This window comes from Oreochromis niloticus, unplaced genomic scaffold, assembly GCF_001858045.2.
Source record: "Oreochromis niloticus isolate F11D_XX unplaced genomic scaffold, O_niloticus_UMD_NMBU tig00000658_pilon, whole genome shotgun sequence".
NCBI lineage: Eukaryota > Metazoa > Chordata > Actinopteri > Cichliformes > Cichlidae > Oreochromis > Oreochromis niloticus.
In genome coordinates, this window is record NW_020327207.1 from 78,697 (window position 1) to 99,196 (window position 20,500).

At 40.2% G+C, this 20,500-nt stretch overlaps 1 long non-coding RNA gene across 2 annotated transcripts; it reads right to left on the reverse strand.

Moving 5' to 3' along the window:
* Positions 1-825: 825 nt before the first annotated feature.
* LOC109199452 (uncharacterized) lies at positions 826-17,579 on the reverse strand. 2 transcript variants are annotated; one of them, XR_002059857.2, is made up of 5 exons: positions 16,928-17,579; positions 16,553-16,661; positions 11,105-11,226; positions 10,495-10,557; positions 9,995-10,365 (listed from the first exon to the last, which is right to left on the reverse strand). It is a non-coding gene; the product is annotated as an uncharacterized LOC109199452 (long non-coding RNA). The 2 variants fall into 2 exon arrangements; XR_003217376.1 differs by lacking the exons at positions 9,995-10,365; positions 10,495-10,557 and adding an exon at positions 826-1,010 and having other exon boundaries at positions 16,928-17,574.
* Positions 17,580-20,500: the final 2,921 nt, after the last annotated feature.

Consider the following 20,500-nt stretch of genomic DNA (forward strand, 5'->3'; position numbering starts at 1 on the left):
CCACCCGTCTTTCCTGCGTCCCGGTGCATGCTTGATACAGCACATGTGCATTCAGTGCTGCCATGTCAATCATGTTATAGAACACGGCAACTGGCCAGCGCCGTGTTCCTCTGCGGACCGTGTACTCCCGCACCATCTGGTCCATCACGTCCACGCCACACTTTGTGGTGTTGTAAAGGGTGACAGTGTTTGGCTTCCTTTTGGTGGTGTTATCAGTCTGAACCACGCTGTGCATGCTGCTAAGAATATAGACTGTCTTCTTCCGTTTGGCCGCATACGCCGTCAGCGTGGCAGCAGTGGTTGAAAATACCTAAGAAATAAGATAAATTGTTATTTCCATAGCACTTTTACACACAATGAAACACATAAACATAGAACCACAAAAGACCTGCAGCCTACCTGAGGGGTGAATTCATTGCGATTTGTGTATCTAGCGGATTGAGGAATTTCCCGGCGAATCTTGTTGACTGTGCCGAGGATGGTGGTTTTCCGTCTAAGAAGTTTTTGCGCAAGTGAAAGCGATGTGAAGAAATTGTCCGTGGTAACATTTCTGCCCTTGTCTAGGAATGGTTCCATCAGCCTCATCACTACATTTTCAGACAGTCTCTCCCCACTGGGACGATTGGGGTCCTTGCCAAGATATGGGAGGACATTGCAAATGTACTTGGATTTTAGGTCGCAAGCAGTTATGATATCAGGGACAATCTAGACATGTGTGACAATACTGAACATGTCACATGACACACCTTAAACATCATGTGATCCACTCTCAGTCTGCACTTTCATTCATGACTTCAACAGGTTGAAATGAGCTTTGAAGAAACATTCAGTGAAATAAATCTTTCATGGATTCATGGGAGCAGCAGATGAACTTTGTACCAACAACATCTTCAATAACAGAGTCTGAATGAAGCTCAGGTGTTGATGCTGCTCACTGATTGGACGGTTTCAGCTCTGCTCTCAGTCTTTACTGCACAGGTGAAGGTAGAAAGTGTGTCTGGATCTATAGACTGGAAACAGAGAAACATGCTGAACATTTGAAGCTTTGCAGCAGAAATGTTCATGTTACAAATACAGCTGATCTGGGATCAGTGTGTTCACACCTGCAGCTACAACAAGGTTTCATGTCTCCACACGTCAGCATGTGAACTCTGACTCAGTCTGAGCAGTCAGACGACATATTTTTAACGTTAACACATCAGCACACACACAGATGTCTTATCTTCAATCTGTCACCAGTTAAGCACACAGACGGTAATCTTTTGGTTCATCCTCAGCGCTCAATGAAACTGGGACAGTTTTATAGCTAATAAAATCATACTAAACTTAAAAGTATGAGCAGAAAGTGATCAGTCATCAGTGATGGGACTCTGTTCTCCCCTTTAACTGGAAACAGCCAGCATGAGCAGATAAAACCTGTTTGTTCCAGTGAAGTCAACATTCAGATTTTACTGAAGTGGAAAAAACAATAATGTTTATGTTTAAATAATGTTTAAATGTTTGATTTTTAAATGACATTACAGTGTTTAACTTAAAATTAATTTAAAATACTTCAACCAAACAGAATGTAACACTTTAGCTATTTAATTAATTTTGATATAAATTCATCTATATGTGCAATCAAAAACATGAAGGGATTATCTAAATGCATTTTAAGATTAATTTGTATTAGTCAGCAGATTCAAATTCAGAACAACAGACTCAAATAACAAGAAGCAAACCTTCATTCAGGCTAAAAACAGTCTTTTTTTTGCTATCAGAATTATTGTCTAAAGAAAGAAGCAGTCAGAGCAACTCTCTGCCGAGGCAGCTAATTCTCTGGGGATTGTTTACTTTCACCACAATACTCTTATATTTCTGATGTATTCTTTGGCTTTACAATACTGTCTTTGAAGAAATAACACATTTTGTGGCCAATGTCATATTTAGAATCTGTATTATTATTTCCTAATGAAAATGCAAACAAAGGCAGTAGAATTTTAAGCATAGTTTAAATATGAAAAAGCATTTTATGAAAGTTTGACCTTATTTGACCTTAAGGAAGAGGTCAAAGGTCCACAGTAATGTGACTGTCTTAATAACCTGTGTGTGGCAGTCAGAGTGAAGACCAAAAGTGCAGGACTCAGAAACAAAGCTGGAATTACTAACACAATGGTTTAAACAAGGCAGGAACTACAGACTTACTAACTAGTAAGTTAGAAAAGCTACTGTGAAAGCTCGTGTCACAGTAGCTTTCACAGTAGTTTGCTGCTACCTTTCAGGCTGCATTCACACTGCAGGCAAAAGCGCAACAAATCCGATTTTTTTGACCATATGTGACCCATATCTGATCATGGTGTGACAGTGTGAACGACACAAATCCAATATTTTCAAATCTGATCTGGGACACTTTCTCTTTTGAAGCACCGCTCCTCTAAAACAGCAATAAGGATGATTATTAGGTTATTTACATCATTATGTAATTAACAAATTAACTTAAAGCAAAAATTGGGAAACATAAAGTCTGAAGTCTTTATATTAAGGCCATCAGTCAAACAATACTGTTTGCTCTGGGTCTAAACAGAGCGCGTTGTGCGTGCTTTAGCTGAAATTAGGCTACGTTCACACTGCAGATCCTGATGCTCAATTCCGATTTTTTGATCAAATCCGATTTTTTTGTCTGCTTGTTCACACTACAAATAACATGCGACAGCAAACGCGCTCTAGTGTGAACCCTCAAAGCGGCCCGCATGCGCAAAAGAAGACGTCCTTCAGTCAAAGCTGACACTATCAATAACAGTCAGTCTAAAAAACTAGCAGACCTTCCACTAGAGCAGGGCGATATGACCGAAAATATTTATCACGATATACATTTGAAAATTTGCGATAACGATATAACTGACAATATAATTGATACTAGACAAAATACTTTACAGCTTCACAACTTTATTAGTGCAAAAAACCCCATCAATGTATTTTCACTTAAGCAGCTGTTTTTTATGTGCATTAACGTTATATAAAAATGTAACAGTGCAAACTCCTCGCTGACAGTTTAACCAAAAGGCATTTCCAGTGGAAACTGGCCGACATATCCTCAGCATAACCATGTATAATATCCACAAAACTTAAAAAGAGGTTATACACACACAATACGGTGATATTATGTTGAAGTACAGTACGTATCACTCCGCGAGGCTTCTGCCTATGATAGCTGTAATGCTCCGACAATCCATCCAGCAGTGCGGCTTCGTAACTTAGCAAAGTCGTACTGAAACATTTGACAGATTTTCGAGCGCCGTGTACATAAAATCGTTTCAAGGTCAGTAAACACAACCAGAATTCATACATAAGGCACACGGGATTATAAGGGACACTGTCAATTTTCAGAAAAATCAAAGGATTGATTTTAAGTGTCCCGTATTTTCCAAACAACACGGTAATAACGACGGCCCGCTAGCATGCGCTACCAAAAATAGTGCTTTGTTGTGTATCTGACGGACGAAAGCTAAACCAGTTCCACACCACTGAAGTTGCAGCATTTTTACAAACCAGTTCTGGTTCATCTGTTTCATTTAACGATCCACTTTCGCTCTTCTCATTCTGCGTCGCCGCCATGTGCGTATGTAAACAAAGGCACTGCGCATGCGCGTTTTACACATATTCTATTGCGATATTTCATTTTCCTATCGTTGCCCAAAATTACACCGGTATTACCATGAACGGTATGATATAGCCCAGCCCTACCTTCCACTCCACAATTAAAAACAGTAAGACTCCATAGTGTCAGGATAAAGCAACATTAAATATTGCATCAGCTGTTTGAAATAATTTCATTTTGTATAAATACACACCTGATATAACAGATAAAACATTAAACCTGCTTAAAACGCACACATAGAGGAGACGTGCAAAACCACCATATATAATTTTCTCTTGACTCATTTTAAAGATTAAAGAGTGCACAGGGCGAACTACTATGTACAGCTTCTTATTAATGGCAATGATCTGAAAATGATCCTTTCAAGTGAATCTATTAATTCTGCTCATTATTCCATTAATCATTCCTACATTCTTCCTACATCCATTCTCATTCCATACAGAGTATTTTGCCTGACAGTTCAAGCTGCACCTTTTTAGTCTCATGCTGAGTCTGGTGCAGGTATTGCACTCAGCTTCAGCTCCTCTCTTTATGGCTGCTCTCTGTTTATACCAACTTTATTGTCTGGTTGGCTTTCTGACTCTGGTTTTGACTGCACAGCATGCAGCCAATCACATGCAAAGACAGGGACCATATCATGCAGGCCAGGCACGCAGAGAGACGGGGGTTTAAAAGCTGGTGTGTTGGGAAAAAGTGATGAAGCAAAAATGTCAAATGAGCAGCATTTCAATGATAGACTGCAAAGCTGAGTGCAGAACTGATCAAAAGGATAGGAAAGGACAAACCAGCACAAGCATGAATTTGGTCTTTAAATGTGTTTTTATAAGTGTTACAGCTTCTCCTAGTAATAAAAACCTCCTTTATTTCCATTCATGCTACACAAAGTTGTCAAGCAAATAACAGTTAAATAACAGAAAAGTTTGTTTTTCACTTTTTGCTACAGAAATTTGTGGATTTTTCACGACTACAGTTTAAAAATCAGAAGGAAAAAACTGCAGTCTGGGCAATGAGCTGTCAGGGCTTTTTTCTATATTTGTACACCTTTATTTCTTACGATTTAAGTTGGCCGTGCCAACAGATTTCTGTCACAGCAGCTTTTTCATTATCATGTAGAAAAACAGTTAAATATGTCACACTGACAGAAAGCAGCCCTGGCATTTTGGGTCTAGGTGGCCGATCATGATCGCTCCAAAAATATATCAAAAATAAAATACCATAGTGTGAAAAAGTGTCACACTTAAATGTTTCAGACCATCACATCTAAATATTACACAACAACACAAGTAAACACAGAATGCACTTTGTAAATGAAAATGTTTATTATTAAGATAAATGAACTGTTTGTGTGTCACAGACCAGAAGCTCCTCCAAAGCCAGACTTCATGCCAGCATCCTAAGAAATTCAGCAACAAATGAATTGAGATCAGTGTGGACAGGGTTATAAAGCTACGGGACTCCACCAAACCACAGTGAGAGCCATTATCCACAGATGGAAACCTTCCTCGGAGCGGCCGGGCATCCAAAAGGTCCAAAACAGAACAACAAAGAGCTGCACGACCCACTCGCCTCAGTTAAGGTTCATCACAAGGGATAAGTAACAAAGTACAAATACTTTGTACTCTACTGAACTAAAGTAGAATTTTCAGGTATCTGTGCTTTACTGGAGTACTTTTTACTTTTCCTCATTACATTCTGAAACAAATATCTGACATTTTGTTGTTACTTTTGGTTTAACACATTTGCAGGGGGTCATTGTTTCTGTCACTCTGAGCGTACCGTCCTCTTTGAAATAATCACCAGGGGATGTCACAGAACTTTACTATGGCACACATACATGACGTGTGCCACAGTAAAGGGTCCAAGTGGGCCGCTGTGTGGTTTTAGTTTTTTGGCACAGCTCTGCAACGACTGCAGGTGTCCATAAGCTGTGGCTGCAGTACTTCATCATCTAACGAGTCCTACAGAAGACGATCAAGCATAAAGAGAGTAACATGTTGTGGCAGGTATTTTCAAATGCAACGTTTCTATCAGCTCAACAAACATCAGCAAACACACAAACTGTTTTTGTGCAGTTTGTCTCACAGTGTGTTGCAGCTAAAGGTCCAGTTGCTGTATTTCACAGGGACACACAGGGAAAAGAGTTGGAGATAACTTCACGCAGAGATGGAGAAAGAATACAGGACAGGAAGAGGAGAGCTTATATTTAAAGGTAAGGACGGCTCAGTGGGATATAAACTGAAAGCTTACATGGAAGTCTTCACGTTCTCATATTGCTGCAAAGCAAACTAACTGTGTTATTTAAAGAGCACATGAAAGTCCTCTGCAGGTTAGTGCAGGATAATCAGGTTAGTTTACAGTAAAGAACTGTGTGACAGTGGCTGTGGTGCTCGTGGTTACATCAAGTGTAACAGAGATGAACATGAATTTCAGCTGGTGATGCTTACATGTAGAAAAAAGACGGTGGAAACTGTCAGTGTTGAGGGTGGAAATCAGCCAGGACAGCTCATCAAATACCTGCTTACATCTTGTTGATTTCAGTTTCTACAAAGAGCCACTGCAGCTGATTTTAGGATTCCCCACCTGCTAAATCACACTGTAAGATGGAAACCCTGCTGAGCAAAAGAAACAAAGGCTGCTCTCAGTTCTGCCAGAAAACATCTCGATGATCCCGAGACTTCTGGGAAAATACTCTGTGGCCTGTTGAACTGTCTCTGCTGCTCGTCTGCAGAGTGACGAGTGTCTCAGCCTTCCACACAGTGAGCCTTTTCTCTTCATTTTGATTGTATCATGGATCTGTTGTTTGATCTCTCCTGGTTTATTTCTCACAGATCTCACTCGCTACAGTGACTACAAAAACATCCCGTTTGTGGAACAGCACATCTGATCACTCTGCACTGCACGCTCAATACAAATCTCACCGCCAGTAAGGACCTCAGTCACAAAGACACAACCTCAACACATAATATACACAACACATAAATCCCAGCTGTCATAATGTGCACCAAATGAACACTGTTTGTTCTCAGTCCTTGCAGCACTTTCTGTCACCTAGAGCCAGTTAATGTGAGACCAGCCCTAAAGCTCCCTGATCTTTGAAAATGAATCCACTGTGTGAACAAATGTCATTGTCTCTAAGCCCCACAGATACAATCACAGTCTAACTGTGTCCAAATAATCCAGCACATATACAGCAGTTAAGAGACAGAGGGGTCAGTGAGCAGGGACCTTTAACAATGAGAAACTTTATCTTTTGCCAGAATCACACTCTTACTTTTCTGTCTTCATGTATCTTAAGTGAAAGTAAAGCTAATTAGAGTTTAATGGCATGAAAGTGGAAAGTGCTAAAAATAGAGAATTATCCTTTGAAGTGAATCTAAATATTTTCCTTCCTGTGTCTAAAAGAAGCTTCCTCTCCTCTCTCTGTTTATACCAACTCTACTGTCTGACTGGCTTTTGGAGACTCAGATTTGAAGCCAAACAGACAAATCGATATTGTTTTCACTGAATGTTTTCTAACAGTAAATTAACTAACATTTGTTTCCAGTTTCCGTCCTTCCATGTGTTAATCTGAACTGGAACCCAATGAAGCAGAGTGTAATCACCTCCTACGAGCCCTCCTGTCACAGTGAGTGGAAGCTGCAGTATCATATACTGGCTCTTTGTGATTTACAATGTGAGCTCTTCATGGTGGCCTAAACAAACTGTGTGCATGCTCTTGTTGTTAAAGGGAATCCTCCTGCAAAGCCACAAGTCAGCTGTTTCCTGCTCGTCCAAAGTGAACAGTCGTAAAAAGATCAATTCATAAAGAAGTGAAGCAGCAGCATCAGTCATGGACGCACAGGTGTTTTTGCAGTCTGTTTTGTGGCACCACCAGCCTGGAGTGACTGGAGCTCCACTGGATCATCACCAGTAGGAAGAACAAAAACAACCACGTGGAACATTTTTGTAGCATTGCTGCACCAGCACACACTGGATGTGATCTGGGAATGCAGTTTCTTGCAACATGTACTCAGATATTTATGCAATACTTATGTAAGAAGGCTGTTAGTTGACTTCAGATCAGCACAGGTAAAGTTCTTCCCTCCAAGCTGATCACCAAACGTGTGGATCTTAGACTCAACAACTCCATCTGTACCTGGATCATGGACTTTCTGACTAACAGACCCCGGCATGTTAGGCCAGGCCATAACTGCTCTACCACCATCACACTCACACTGGCACTCCACAGGGCTGTGTGCTGAGCCCGTTCCTCTATGACTGCAGACCTCAGTATGCATCCAACTCCATCATCAAGTCTGCAGATGACACCACGGTGACTGTCTCATCAGAGACAACGATGAGTCTGCTACAGGGAAGAATAAAGCACCTATCTGTGTGGTGCTGACAATAACCTGCTCCTGAATACCAGCAAAACCAAAGAGCTCACTGTGGACTTCAGGAGAGAGGAGACAGACACCCACGCCCCCATCTACATAAATGGCACAGCTGTTGAACGGGTCTCCAGCTTCAAGTTCTTGGCGGTCCACATCTCTGAGAATATGTCCTGGTCAACTAACACCTGCAGCCTGGTCAAGAAGGCCCATCAGCTCCTCTCTTTCTTGAAGACCCTGAAGAAGAACCACCTGTCTGCTGACATACTGGGTAACTTCCACCACTGTACGATAGAGAGCATCCTGAACAACTGTGTCACAGTCTGGTGTGGGAACTGCTCTGTTGCTGACCGCAAGGCACTGCAGCAGGTGGTGAAAACTGCCCAACACATCACAGGGACTCCACTTCCTGCTATTGAGGATGTCCACAAGAAGATATGTCTATGCCGAGTATGCATCATTCTCAGGGACTCCTCTCATCCTGCCAAGAAACTCCTCCAGCTCCTCCTCCCCTCCAGGAGGCGCTACAGGAGCCTTCAGACTAAAACCAGCAGGTTTAGGAGCAGCTTCTTCCTCACAGCTGAACTCAGCCTCCTGCTGAACCTTTCCATCCACACTCACTGAACCCTTCTACACTCCTCCTCCCAGTGACCATGGTCATTATCAACATTCACCACATGCTCACACTGGTTACTGCTGTAGTTTTAGGACACTGACAGAGTCTCTGTTATAGTGCCTACACTGGTCACTAGTCTGTTCAGAGAGCTACACTTCCACTGCTCTAGATATATTCATAGCTCTGTAGATCTGTTTACCTCACACCGATACATCTGTATATATGTAGCACATCTGTATATTTGTTCATAGTACACCTGTAAATCTGCCCGTCTGTACAGCAATATAAAACATCTGTATGCTATACATTTGTTCAGCTGTATGTTTGGTCTCTCTGTTCATGACTATTTCACCACTTATACTACCCTTATCTGTATAGACCAGTACATGTTGCTCTCTACTGAACTTACTGTATATAATCTGCTCTTATTGCACTTACTGATTAGATGCAAACTGTATTTTGTAACCCTGTATTTAGACATGTATGACAGTTGAATTCTAAATGCTAAACATTTAAACAAAAGCAGCTACAGGAGAAGTTTTTAGAAGTGATTTTAGAGGCCAGTAAAGAGAGCATGGAGGCAGATGGAGGACGCCACGTCCACTGAATCTACCGTTTCCACCTCATCCTTCCAGTGCTCTACTAAACTCCCTGCTCTCTCTACCACAGCTGCCTTTGAACTTGCTTGGGACAGGTCACATGACACAGGGGTGTGCTCTGATGTCAGCAGGCAGGTCAGTGGAGCCCTCTGGTGATGGATATATGCCAGTGAAACAGGAGGAGGCCTGAGAACAGACAGCGGGCTTAACTAGCAGGACAAAGTTTCATGTAGTACTTGAAGGAGTCATCACAGCCAATCAGCTCTCAGGAAAATAGAACATCACATAAATATTTATCTTCTTTGATTTTGATCAATGTATTTCCTTTGATATGTTTTCTGTCAACACTTCTGCCTGATTAGAAGCTCATAGGCAGTTCCTGTCACTCTACAATAAAATACTGTAAAGGCTGCCCTCTCTGCCCTCCCACTAGCTGACCTGACTGACACAAACTGTGCTAAGATACCCTACATGGACTGAGCTTCTTGGCCACACACATATAGATTTGCTTGGCTGTAGAAATCCTTCCATGAAGCTCCCAGCGCACATTTTTGATGCTTCTGTTTGTGGCAGAGGAGGTTTGGAGCTCTGCAGAGCCTTGGAGACTTTTACTGACTATGCAGCCCTACCCACATGTGTGATTTAGATTTATACTTATGTGGCAGCCACTCACTGACAAACTTATTTTAAATGATATCATGTAACAAGTTATTTTCCATGAAAAGTAAAAGTGGTGAAATTCTCAAAATGAGACGTAAATTTTGTTGTTTTGTGTGTGTGTTTGTCTGTGTGAAGTTTCCATGTGTATTGTTATGAAATAAATATATATTCTTAATGCTTATTTTCTGTTTATTTTGTTTTAATGAGGCCAGACTGGGAGAACACCAGTTTGAGCACAATGTCACAGAGTACTGACAGGAAACTGCATGCTGCTGCAGAGAACAGGAAGTTTTAGTGCAGAGCTGCACAGGCGTATAAAATACAGGAAACCAGACAAAAAGTAAACTGTGTGTCGGTGTGACGCAGTGCAGAAATATATATGCAGCTGGCAAAGAATTCAGAGCTGAGCTTGTGTGTTCGTGTGGCGGGTCTCCATTTCCACAAATGTAAAAATAAAGATCATTTTTTGAGTCCAGTCTTTCTCTGTCGCCAAAGAAATTCAAAAGAGCGGAATTTAATAATATCTGAAAAGCACAAAACACTGCAAAGACCTCAAGACATTTTTTCTTTTGCTTTCTATGTAAACAAAAATTCCCACCCCAGAGAAAATACCTGTGCCAGGTTGTCTCCATCTAGTGGTGAACATGACCTTACCACTACATCAGGTGAGTTTCTCTGTGCACAGTAACACAACAACAACACAAACTGTTTAAAAATGATGCAGGCAGATCAATGTTAGAGATTCAGTAAGAACGGAGGTTTATCGTAATCCTTCAAATATGCAGGGCGTCACACTAACACTGTTGCATCGAGCTGTTATTATCAATTAGATTCAAAACGTGTCCAGTTTAATGTCTGAGACTAAACTGGCATTAAAGTTTCAGTGAACTAAAGTGGTCCCTCTGAGTCAGCACCCAGAAAGCTCGTCTCTCTGAACAATGTGGCCATAAATACGAGCGCTGCTGGGATCTTAAAACACTGGAGCTAAATCCAGACTTTGGAGGTTTCACTCAGTAACACCTTTTTAATATAATTGACTGTATGTTATAGTCACATTTATATGAAATGTCAAACGTTATACGTTAGCTAAAGGTTGAAGTCACAGAATTATACTGAACAACAATGCAATTTGAGTTCTTGTTTGTTCTTTATATTTGATTTATTGTAGGCAGCGGGAGTAAAAGGAAAAATAGTAAAAATATGAATGAATCTCTGCTCTTACAGCTTTTATTGTGCTGTGATGTCTCCTATGAAACTGTCCTCTTGCTCGTCTTTTGGATGCTCACCTCTTCTTCACCTTCCACCAAACTGCTGCACTCTTGTTCTCTGCTCTCGCCTCCTGTTCTGGTTATAATTAGAAAGCAGTCAGCATGTGCCAAACAAATCTATCATGTTTGATATGATGATGAGGTTTTTAACATCTTATTTAATGCACTGTATCAATCAATTATTAAACAAATACCAGACTGTAGAAAAGCCAATAATAATGCACTGAGCAAGTTCATGCCATAAGAGCTAAATGTTCATCAAAGAAAATCCTGAATGGCTGATACAGGACAGGCCAACATTTAATGCAGCCACAGATGGACATCAGTCAGCTTCCTGCACTTTCCACCTGATCACATCTGTCCTCAAAGTCATGTCACTTCTTCTGTGGTTCATTTCTGTCTACTTTTACATTTGCAGTGACAATAACTTTAGTGACATAGTGCACACATTATGGACTGCTGGCTTATCTTGGTTTATTTCAGTTAGTATTTTTAAAGGTGCAGTCAGTCATTTTTTAGGTTATTTGATAGAAAACAAGGATCTTGTTCTCATAAACAAACATAGAATGACACAATGACACATTGTTAAACGTGTCACTGGTCACTGCTTAATCTCCTCATTATTTAAGCATTACTTAAGGATGTCATTTATAAATACAGATATACATTCTTAGAACCACTTCTGAGCCTGATCTCATTACTCCCAGGAGCTTTTCTGAGTTATCATTGTACCAGAGGAGGAGGGTAATCCACTACTTCTTTCATTTCACCTGAGTTCACCTGTGGGAAAGCACATCGCCGAGTCCCCTGAATATTTCTTTGAATTCTGGAGTACTTGGGAACTAATCTTGAGTAATTAGTGACTGACTGACTAAAGCCAATGAACCAGAGAAATTGTAAACTCTTAAACATCCAGGGATGTCTGAACTTATGTCTGCACCTTCACAGATATGAAGGATCATACCTGCTTCACCTCCAGTGTTGTGACAAAAAGTCATCGTCTGACAAAAACTGATTTCCAGTGTCTTTACTTATGTTGGTAAACAGACTTTAGTGAGCATGATTTACAAAAGGGGATATATCAAACTTAATAACGACCCATTTTTTCAAGTATATTTATAACTCTGTGTTATATTAAAACCAACCCAGTCCTTTTGGGAAACTTATAATATGTTTAGAGAACTATTATTATATTAGTTGCAGTTTCTGCTCTTTAAAAAAGTCATTTTAATGTCAAATGAAAGAATAAGAAGTAAAAATCACTGCCAAAACATCGTTGCAGCTTCTACCTTGTGACAGGAATGTTGTTTGTGGCACAAGATGACTCAATATCACTCATGAGGGATACATAAAAAGTTGTCTATAGCAGTTTAAATATGATCAACTGGTTTTTGACAAATACTGGGAATTAGTTTATGGCAGACATGACTTTTTGACACAACACTGGCTAACTGACAAGACCTAGTTATAAACTAATATTACGGTTGAATATTATTGCACCTAACCTTGGACTCTAGTATTCTAAAACTTCCCCTCTGATAAACCATATGATTATGTAACAAATATGTCATCTTACCAAAGAACAGAGCACAGTTTATTCAGGGTGTGACAGCACTTTACCACCTGTGTCCAACATATTCATATTCTGGACTGCAGCACGTACATCCTTAAAAACTCCAGGACTTCATCACAGCCTCTCTCACATCTGCTTTACATGTGTACAGGAAACTTAACTAACACTGGCTGAATATGTTTGTAGCAGGATAAAATCAGCGTCCCTTATATGAATGGGATTTAAACAGGGAGATATTGGCATCAGTTACCAACACTTCACTTAATATCAAATTGAGACTCACTTGTGTTTAACCCTGGAATATGTGAACAGATTACTTATTGAGTCCTTTCTCAGTCCATGGGTGGTAAAACTGCAACATCCTCCATCCGTAGTAAGAGAAAGCGTCTGTGGCAATAACCAAAAGGTCTCCATGCAGCCTGTGTGAATAAGAAAATGGCTGGCCAGGAAAACATTTTAAAATAATCTTTTTTAAAATCTTTTATAGAGCTAAATATGAAACGTGTCTGTGAGTCCTTCAGTCCAAACAAGAACATGTAGCAGCCGCTGATCCCTCAATGGCACCAGTAGGACGGCAGGACAGCACGGCCTCTTCCTCAGCAGAAAAGTCTCCTCCACTGCTAGCAGGAGAATGAAACATGAGTATTTTAAAAGCCTACTGCATGTACAGATATCACCGCTGGCTCACACAAGCTTGCTCTGACACAGCTACAGACCATGGCTGTGTCCCAATCCAGCGACCGCACGCTCCTGAGTACGCATTTTGAGACCTATTACATCACAGCGACATGACGACGGCTGTCCCAATCCCAAGTGTACTCCAAATTTGAAGTGTGGTCCGCTGTACACTTCGTGGTCCCATATATCCCACAATTCATAGGCAGTGCTGGGTGTGGATAATTTTGCCGAAAAATACAGTAGAGAGCTGAAGCGGAGCGGCCGAAGAGTAAACTTTAATAATGAAGAACATTAAAACATTACATGTCGGCAAAGTTATGTGACATTAGTGATGTTTGTACTAACTTGGTTTTAAAGCCTCTACTTCTAAATATATATATAGTTGACCTTAATCTGACAGAGAATGTGATGATTTTGTGGATAATTAAAGTCAGTCATAAATCCACAAACACAACAAGCTGAAAGTCAGTGATGCTGCTCGGTTTGCAGTCCTGAATATGACGGCACAAGCAGGATTCACTGCACTGTTAATGTTAGCTATGTTATATTGCTGCCTCTGTTCGGTGGTGTCGAGCCAAACGGACTTTAACGTGTGTTTGAACGAGCTGACGGTTCACTCGTTAAGCTGAAAGAAAGATGCTTTAATCACAGGAGTCACACATGTGTCCACTGGACCATCTGGAACTCTTCTTGTTTAGCACTCGTAATAACACAAACACTAAATCCTCCTTCTCTATATAACATTGGCCATATTATATTTACATTACCAAAGTTAAATGATTTTAGTCTCATGAACAACATGAGCTAATTGTTATTTACTAACTAATCTTAAAATGACTGTTGTACAGAAATGAAGAACAACTATCATGTTTTACAGTCACGTGGTCTCAGCCTCAGATACTCAAAGTGATGTCATGACAAAAATGAAGGACCAACTAAACATTTTTCTCCTTCATTTCTGTCACACAAAGCTGTATGACACGTTTCTCGCGGTTAGTATCATGGTTGCTAGGCAACCTGAGCAGCGTGACGAGGGCTAGACCGTCCCGTTTCACAAGCCTCGCACTTCCGCACTTCTGGTACTTTGTGTTACTTTGTGTACGTGCGGTCGCTGGATTGGGACACAGCCCATGTGTGCTCATAGCCCCTAAACAACAACAGTACAGTCTGCTAGTTCAAATGCACAACATGAAAGACAACTTACTGAACACACTCACTCACTGAGTTAGGTCCTTGCACCTTTTTAAAACACATCCCTTTAGCTTGCTTCTTAAAAGTAGTGCCAGCCATATTCCAAACCAGGGGCGATTTTAGCCCATTTTTGGGGGTGCTTCAGCACCCCCAAAATGAATCAAAGCACCCCCAAAGATTTCTTACTTTTTTTGGACAATATTTGCTGTCTGTGTGACACACTGCTAAAAATATAAAAACCATACAGTACTCGGTTGAAACATAACATTTTAACAACAAAAGTATAGATAACACCCCCCTCCCAAAATGGTTTGTTCCAGCTCGGCTCTCTGGCTCTAGCGCTGTTGCTGCCAGAGCGGCAGGAGACGCAGCGGAGCGGAGGTGTAAGTGCCTGGCTTAAAACAGGACATATTAGCTTCATTTAACCTTCAGTTACTCTTTATATAGTTAGGTAGGAGTCATAACATGTTTCTTTTTAGCTGAAAAACCTTACACCCAGGTAACCTGCAGTGTTGAAAACATGTTTTCCGACTATGTTTGCTTCCCTACAATCCATCCTGCTCTGTAGTAAAATCAGCGACATTTGACCGTCCTGTTGCTCCCATTGAAATTTATATAGCATATTTAAAATCTAAAACTAAAAATTGTCCGTAGCCTACTGTTGTTACCACTTTCCTGTTTGAAATGGATACTAACTAGCTAACTGACTAAATGCCCATTAACCTTATAACTCCTGTTGACGTGTGTGTGTGTGTGTGTGTGTGTGTGTGTGTGTGTGTGTTTGTGTACAGAGAGACAGCCAGGTTCATAAGGGATATAAGAAAGTTTTTTTTTCAAAAAAAGGAGCCACATTCAGGTAAAAGTGTAAAATCAAATAATCCGTTAATCAAGAATAATGTTGGATCAGTGTTTCAATATTTTATATCTTTTATTAGATGTTCATGTGGTTTGGTTATTTGCCTTTTGGTTGAAAGTAGACTGAGAGAGGACTTTTTGTTAGTGATCTTAATAGTATTTTTTCATATTAATGTAATTTTTCATCAAATTGAATACAATCTATTTGTGTATGATTGTCAGTCCAAAGAGGGAGAGAGGAAAGAGGGGAACGCGAGGAGAAAGTACAAGGTCAGGAAGAACCAGGTAAGAAAACAGACAGGGAAGAGTGACAGGCAAAACAGAAACTATTAAAGTGGCGAAGAGAAAAAACCTGATTTTACTCATACAGTCTGGACGTTGTGTCCTCCCTATATTAAAGCTGCTATACAGAATCTGCAAAACAAACTGGGTTGAAACATTTTTGACCCTCTTTAACAACATTCCAACATAACATTATCATTGATTGGGGAGATTAAAATTAATGCTATATTTTTATGTGGTTCAGCCACAACTCTACTAAAACCTCAGCCAGAAATAGGTAGGCCAACTTTTGGACCGCCCAGTTGTCTGTATGACTGCCGCAGCACAGTATCAGAAAGAGCCAAACAGAGCCCTGGTGGAGTGAGGAGCTGTAAATTTGCAGACTTGCACAGAGTTGGTAAAATTATGATGACTGATAACGGAGATGAAGACAACAGACGATGAGGACAGGGAGGAACAGGGGTTTAAATGCACCAAGGAGACAGTCAGAGGGAACTCGGGACAACTGGAGACATTTAAGGATGCAGGGACTGACAGAGACAGGGAAGAAGTCTCATCGTGACGTGTAAAGTTTATCTTGCCTGGCTGGGCAGCTCTCTGGGTGCTCAGCACCCCCAAAGCTCTAATCCTAGAATCGCCCCTGTTCCAAACAGTCACACACGAACTTGATCACCGAAGTCCGCTTAACATGGCTGCTAATTTTCAAGCTTACTAGCTTATTCACGATTAGCACACTAATAATCATCATTAACCACACATCATAACATAACCAAACGATAACATATAGAAAGAAACAATGTACGTATAAAACACCAATTCTTACCTAGCAGGAGAATAAATAATCAGCATTTTAAGGCTACTGCATGTACAGATGTCACTGCTGGCTCACATGAGCTACCTCTGAGAACCGCCACAGTTTACTCCCCAGCTGACTGTCGCGAAAGAGTCGTAAATCACTGTAAAACTTTACATTATTCCAGGGCATGTTAAAAACACCAGACAGATGGACTGGATATTAAACGGTATCAAACGACTAAATGAACACAGGGTTACAATTACATTCTACCATCGTCACATCGAGAGTTCATTAATCATCAGAGTTCAACAATGTGACATCCAGTTGAAAGCAGCCTCACTAACGCCAGCCAGAACAGGCTAACAGTGTATAAGAGCACAAAACATATCGTCAACAACTCACCTCAGTACGGCTGCCATCGGCCACCTTTTAACTCTGTTTTACAGCCTCTTCCAGAAAATGAACGCTTACACTACACACATGTACAGTATATTGATTTTATTTGGTTTTAGAGTTTAACCTGAAATCTTTTGCTGCTGAGCTCCAAAGCGTCCCCTGTAACCATGGTTACGCAGAGGCGTAACAGTGTTCCAGCTGTGACGTCACATACTAGAACCTGGATCAGCCTGCAACGTTTATCGGCACTTTTCTGCTGAGACCCGGAGCTCGAGGCGCTGGCGCCCCGGGATGAGATGAGCTGCTGTGTTTTTCACGGAGAAAAATAATTAAGATGGAATAACGTCAGTCTCAGATGGAAAAAATACAAGATGCAAGCAAGAGGACAGCAGATTGAGAAGAGATTTCTTCAAACGGTAAGGAGCTTCTACCAAGTGATATTTGATTAAAACTTCAAGCTTAAATCTAGTGTCCAGATTCATGCTAAACTTTTCTGATTACTCAGTGAATCTGCTCACGTGTTGCTGTTTTAAACTTTTAATTTCATGGTGACAAATGTCTTTGACAAAAATGCAGGATTAATTAAAGGCTATATATGACTGCTAGGTTAGGACGTGGTTAGAGAGAGAGATAATTTGCTCTGATAGAAATCTTTATTAATATTTATGGGAAAATCTTTCCTCCATTAGATTGTTTGTGGCCAATACAATAAATTGTCTCCTGGCTTTCAGGTGCCCCTGAGCCAAATTTGAAAAAATACCAGATTTTACAATCAAGGAACAAACTAGAGTAAAGAACAAATCGCCTATTAAACAGTAATTTGGAGCAGAGGGGCAACTTCCTGAAGCCATTAAAATGATTTTAGACTAAAGATCATGCATCATCATGGTAAGAAAAATGATATCCAATGTGTAGCAAAGATACAAGAGGGAGACATTGAAGTGACAAAAAAGAGAATTCAAATGTTACAGTGAAACAAATATTTCCAAATCATGGAAAGGTGATGACACTATCACTCATTCCATATTGTTCCTAAAGTCTGCAGTCTTTTTCTACTTTAACTTTTGAAGTTGCATGCACACATATGCTTTTACTCTGCACATGTGTACATGCATGTGAACTGATGTGTGCTTGTGTGCTGATTTGAAGTTGACAAATTATTCATAGTTCTTGAACTTTTACACATTTTGTCACCTTGAAACCACAAACAAAAGATGTTTTTATTGACCTTTTCTATGAAAGTAGCACATAATTGTGAAGAGGTATGAAAGTAATACATGTTTGTCAAAATTCTAGGCAAATGAATTTGGAAAAGTGTGGCTGCATTTCTGTTCACCCCCCTGCTCTTCATAGAGCCACCTTTTGCTACAGTTACACCTGCAATTTTTTGGAGTATGTCTCTACCAGCTTTGCACATCTAGAGACTGAAATATTTGCCCATTCTTCAATGTAAAGCAGCTCAAGCTCTATTTAGGGTCATTGTCTTGCTGGAAGGTAAATCTACATCCCAAGCTCGAGTCCTTTGCAGCCTCCAACAGGTTTTCTTCCAGAATTCCCATTTACTTAGCTCCATCCATCTTCCCATCATCTCTGACCAGCTTCTCTGTCCCTGCAGAAGGAAAACATCCCCACAGCATGATGTTGCCATGTTTCACAGTGGGGATGGCACGTTCAGGGTGATGAGGTGATGATGATGTTCTTTTTCCCACCACATGTAGCGCCTTTCATATAGGCCAGAAAGTTTAACTTTGGTCTCGTCTGATCAGAGTACCTTCTTCCACTGTTTGCTGTGTCCCCTACATGGTTCCTGGCAGACTGCAGATGGGACTTTTAATGACTTTTGGTCAACCTGCTTTAAACTTATCCCTGACCTGCCTGGTGAGTTCCTTGGTTTTCATGAAGCTGTTTGTTCATTAATGTTCTGTAACCAACTACTGAGGCCCTCACAGAGCTGTAGTATTTATAGTGAGACTAAATTACACACAGGTAAACTTGTCTAATTTGGTTGGCTTCTAAAGGCAATTGATATCACTGGATTTTGTTTAGGGGTATCAGAGTACAGGGAACTGAAAGCTAATCAACATGACACTTTTCAGATTTTATTTGCTTAATATTCTGAAAACCATGTCCATCATTTTCACTTTACAGTTATCTGGTACTTTGTGTTGGTCTGTCACAGAAGATCTCAGAAAAAATCCATTTACGTTTGTTGTTGTAAAGTGACAAAATGTGTGAAAGTTTTTCAAGGTACTGTAGGTCTACATTCTTCTTCTATGGTAGAGCAGCCTGGGCAGAGTAAGACCCAGCTTTAAAATGCCACCATCTGTCAGCACAGATGACTGTAGAAAACATCGGTTATTGCAATAGCACTTATTTTTTTGGAGGGGGGGTGACAGAGATGGTAACTTTACTGATAAATGTCATGTGACAACCTATATATGTGATGTCATTATGGGATAATGACATCACATATATTTAGAATCTTACCACCACTTTGATCCTTTGATCCTTAAATCCATAAATAGGGGTGAAAAGTGACGACTTTTAGTCCATTAACTGCAGCAGTTATGTTCGCAGAATTGAAACAAGTATTTTGAAACATCTGGATCCTTTTCGGAGTAACTGTTTACAGATTCCAACATGTCTCAGAGAAAACAACCCTACAGATTTCTAAGGTAAGTTTTCTTTCTTTTTTATGTTGTTCTTGTGGTTTTTGTCCTCAGATGAGGTTTGATGACAGGGATTGAAACTTGATAAATTGTCCACGTAAAAAGATACCGGCATCCACAAATGTCATGTGACACCCTAACTGGCTTACGGGATAATGACGTCACATATATTTAGAATCTTACCACCAATTTGATCCTTTGATCCTTAAATCCATAAATAGGGGTGAAAAGTGACGACTTTAGTCCATTAATCGCAGCAGTTATGTTCGCAGAATTGAAACAAGTATTTTGAAAAATCTGGATCCTTTTCTGAGTAACTGTTTACAGATTCCAGTTTTTTCTTTTTTCTGTTGTTCATTAACAGAAAAAAGACTCACACGTCTGCCATCTCCTGTAACCCAGCATGTTTCTAGGGTTTGTTTTCTTCTTTTTTTATGTTGTTCTTTCAGTTTTTGTCCTGAGATGAGGTTTGAAGTGTTTGTGGTGCAGCTGGTCTGTCTCGAGAAAGTGCAGGCTGCACCCACCTGTAACCAGTGTTGGGTTACTTTGAAAAGGTAATTCATTATAGTTACTAGTAATTCTTCAAAAAAGTAACTGAGTTAGTAACTGAGTTACAATATTCTAAAAGTAATTAATTACTTGAAAAGTAACTATTGCGTTACTTAAAAAAAGAGAAGTTTGGGTCCAGGGTATAATTGGCCATTTTTAACTACTTTTGATTTTCCCTCCACATTTTCCCTTTAAAAACTATCTTCCTTTTCAGCACGACCTCACGTGTCTGATTTACAGTTATGTTTTCATTTTTACATACTGTATAAACACAATTGATCTACAACCAGACAAATAAACATAAAATCTGAGAATAAAAAGGTTTTTTTTTACTATTTCAACCACAAACATTTTTAATGAA